We start from the raw sequence: 4,001 nt of genomic DNA, 5'->3' as shown, positions 1-4,001 counted from the left end.
TCCTAATTTTAAATAGGGGGGAGGAAAGGTAGTGTTTTTGGACTAACAGTTGACTAAACTTGACTAATTCTAGCCTCATCCACAAAAGTTAATCACATAATTGCAACTCTGGGGCACCAAGTTCTTGGGCATCAAGTTCCTACTATGGTTCCAAATAAAATGCTATCTGAAAAGTCCTCATTGTCAAATCTTTCTATCTCCTGTCACATGACACAAAGGAGCATTTTGTGCAGTTCCACCACCACCTTCAGACTAATAAAGACAATAAGAATTCTGGCCAAGTCTCCCTGACATCACCAATAATGGCTTAGATGGCTGGACCTCAAAGGGATCTTATTCCAGGCCCACAGTTTGATTTTTACTTGTGCTCTGTAGCATTTGAGTGAAGATGAACTTTATTTCCCACAGCAATTCCTCAGATTTAAAAAAAATTTTTTTGAAGGTTAAAATAGGAGGACACTTTAAAAGTTGAATTTTTACGGAGTGGATCCAGAGACACGGAAGCATGAAACAGATTGCAGAATCTCAGGAAGGCGGAGGAGGGTGGATGGATGGGAGTTAATCAACCAAAGACCTTGTATGCATATATGCATAACCCATGGACACAGAGAGTGGGGTGTTGGGGGCCTGGGGTGGGGGGGCAGGAGGCGGGGTGAATTGGAGGGGGTCGATGGGGGGGAAAAAGGGGGAATTTATGTAATACTTTCAACAATAAAGTTTTTTTAAAATAAATAAAAAAATAAAAGTTGGATTCTATAAGGCTGGTCCTATAACATTACAGGAAAGCAAAGTCTGAGGTAAATGGGGAAACTACAAATAAAAGTTTATAAATCTTCCTCACACAAGAAAATGCTTTTTTATACGTTTTTAGCCCTAAAGATATTGAGCCATCTCAAAATCACTTCCAGTCCAATACCCAAAATCAACTGATTCATAGGCATTCTGAGATGAGCACTATATAGTGTGGTACAAATATGATTCTTTCAAAAACATTTAGCAGCAATAAAGCTCACAAAGAAGCATTAAACCTTTGCCTCAAAATAAAAATCAGCTAATCTAAAAAGTTTAATGCATTATGTTTTCCACTTCTGATGGTTTTTTTCATTAGATTTTCATCAAAATTTGTAGGGGAACCCAAGTATGTGTGCCATGGACAAATACATGCAATATAGAGAGCATTAGGAAAAGGTGAGAAAGTCTTAACTCTGATTGGAAAGGTGAAAGAATTACTCAACTACAGAAGGACTAGTGTAAATTTGATTAATATAACCAAGGATCTAAAAAATCAATGAAGTTCAAAATTTTATGTAGAGCCACCTCTTAGGCAATGAAAGTTCTGAAGACAATCAATTCATTAAAAAATATTTCCTAGGCATCTAATATGCCTCTGCATAATGTTATGGAGATAGGAAAATGTGCCTGTGCCTCAGTGGTACTTCTGATCTAACTACAGAATAGAGCACTAAATCACAACGTTAGCAGGCTGAAGCAGAAAAGGCACCCACCCAAGAGTTGAAAGATTAGAGCTCTAGTCCCAACTTTGCCCGACTCACTAGATGTCTGCCCCTAAGCAAATCACTGAAACTTCTAAAGAACTCAATTTTCTTTTCTTTTTTTTTAATCATCACCCAAGGAGTGAGGATATGTTTTCCACTGATTTTTAGAGATAGTGGAAGGAAGGGGGCGGGGGAGAAAAAGAGAAACATCAATGTGATAGAGACACATCCATTGGTTGCCTCTTGGTTGCTCCTGCATGCTCCTCGACCTGGAGCAGGAATCAGACCTGCAACCCAGGTACGTGTCCTTGACAGGAGTCGAGCCTGCGACCCTCTGGTGCACAGGCCGACGCTCTAACCACTGAATCACCCTGGCCAGGGCTCACCTAGAAAATTGCTAAGGGCTCTTCCACTCTGGGTCTATTAAGCCAAGTAAAAGGACAAGGGAGAGGAAATGGGCCTTAGAACTGGAAGGATTTAAATTGACTGAGAAGAAAGGATATTCTAGGGAAGGAGCATGATGGTAAGAATGAACATACCTTGTACATTTTCACTTATATGAGATATCTGGAGTAGTCAAAATCATGGAAACTGAAGGTAAAAGAGTATGTGCCAGGAGCTGAGGGAAGGAGAAATAGGAAATTGTTCAATAGGTAGAAGTTTTCATTTTGCAAGATGACAAGTTCTTAGAGATCCTGTTACACACATGTAATATAGTTACGCCCACTGACCTGTCCACCTCCAAAAATGATTAAGAAAGTAAATTTAATGTTTTCTTATTCCACATTAAAAAAGAGAATCCACAGAATTAGTGTCCTAGAGTCCACACACTAACCGCAAAAACATTTCAAATCAACTTCTAGTTTCTAATCCTAATCTCTAAAATTCCTTTTTTCCCAATTAGAAAAGTGAACATGTACTGCTAGTGGGACATAGAGGCCTCCCCAACAATAAAGCTGAGGGAGCATGTTGAAAAAAATGAGGAAAGAGAAGACAATACAAATACTAAGCAATAGGAACAATACAAAGCAGGCTATTCAAACACAACCTAATTGTGTCATCTCCACAAGCAATCCAGCCTAAATCCATCAAGTAAAACCATATACATAGATGATAAAGAAAAACTCCTCAACCTGTTTCCAAGGCCCAGCACCCTCCGGCCCAACTCTCCAGCCCCCTCTCCCACCAGATTCTTCTACAGCTTCTTGCTCCATACATGGAGCTGTACTACAAGTCCCTAGTCCTCTTCGTGAACTGTGACATCACAGGTCTTTGCCCTTACTGTTTGCTCTGACTGGAACACTGCTTTCCTGTATATCCTTCAGATTTCAGTCCAACTGTCACTTCTGTGACTTCCCTAACTCAAATACTTGTCACAGTTTTATATTTGTGTGATTCTGTGATATCATCTGCTGAGGACAGGGACCATGTTTGCACTGTCCCCCTCATGTCCAAGCACAGTGCCTAGTACCAAGTAAGCACTCAATTGGTTGACTAAGTGAATAAATGGGCACTAAACCTATAAGGAATGAATAGGTCTCCTTAAGAGTGTGCATCTTCACAAAATGAATCTTTAGAGAATGCCCAAAAAAATTGAGCCTAAAGTCCCTATTCAACTCTTTAAAAAGAAAAACAAGCCCTAGCCAGTTTGGCTCAGTGGATAGAGCATTGGCCTGCAGACCAAAGGGTCCCAGGTTCAATTCTGGTTAAGGCACATACCTCAGTTGCAGGCTCCTCCCTGGCTCGGGCCCTGGTCAGGGCTTGTGCAGGAGGCAACCAGTCAATGTGTTTCTCTCACATCAATGTTTCTAACTCTGTCTTTCCCTGTCCCTTCCACTCTCTCTAAAAATCAAAGAAAAAATACCCTCAGGTGAGGATTTAAAAAATAATAATAAAATGAAGTAATTAATTTTAAAAAAAGAAAGAAAATAAGTCAACTCAGATTCATGTACAGGCATACCTCGGAGATGTTGCAGTGTCAATTCCAGACACCACAATAAAGTGAGTCACAATCTTTTTGCTGGTGGAGGGTCTTGCCTACCATTAGTAAAAAATGCAAAACCTGTGAAGCACAATAAAACAAAGCAAAACAAAACGAGGTATACCTGTATAAATTTCTCTAGCCCTTCTATGCCTCTAGGCCAGCCGTGGGCAAACTACGGCCCGCGGGCCGGATCCGGCCTGTTTGAAATGAATAAAACTAAATAAAAAAAAAGACCGTACCCTTTTATGTAATGATGTTTACTTTGAATTTATATTAGTTCACACAAACACTCCATCCATGCTTTTGTTCCGGCCCTCCGGTCCAGTTTAAGAACCCATTGTGGCCCTCGAGTCAAAAAGTTTGCCCACCCCTGCTCTAGGCAAATGCTGAGCATCCAAGGCAGATATTTTAAACACACAAACAAACATACATACACATGCAGGTACACACACACACATACACATACACATACACATACACATACACATATACATACACATACACATAAACCCCATAGGTAA

At 40.2% G+C, this 4,001-nt stretch overlaps 1 protein-coding gene across 1 annotated transcript in view; it reads right to left on the bottom strand.

Moving 5' to 3' along the window:
• The window catches only part of DIS3L2 (DIS3 like 3'-5' exoribonuclease 2), a 304,622-nt gene that overhangs the window by 298,460 nt on the left and 2,161 nt on the right, over positions 1 to 4,001 (bottom strand). The window contains 1 exon segment of the mRNA XM_014463733.2: positions 2,036 to 2,115. The gene's annotated coding sequence lies outside the window, so the exon portion shown is untranslated.

This window comes from Myotis lucifugus, unplaced genomic scaffold (assembly GCF_000147115.1).
Source record: "Myotis lucifugus unplaced genomic scaffold, Myoluc2.0 scaffold_3, whole genome shotgun sequence".
Taxonomy (NCBI): Eukaryota; Metazoa; Chordata; class Mammalia; order Chiroptera; family Vespertilionidae; genus Myotis; species Myotis lucifugus.
This window is presented reverse-complemented; position numbering and strand designations above follow the sequence as displayed.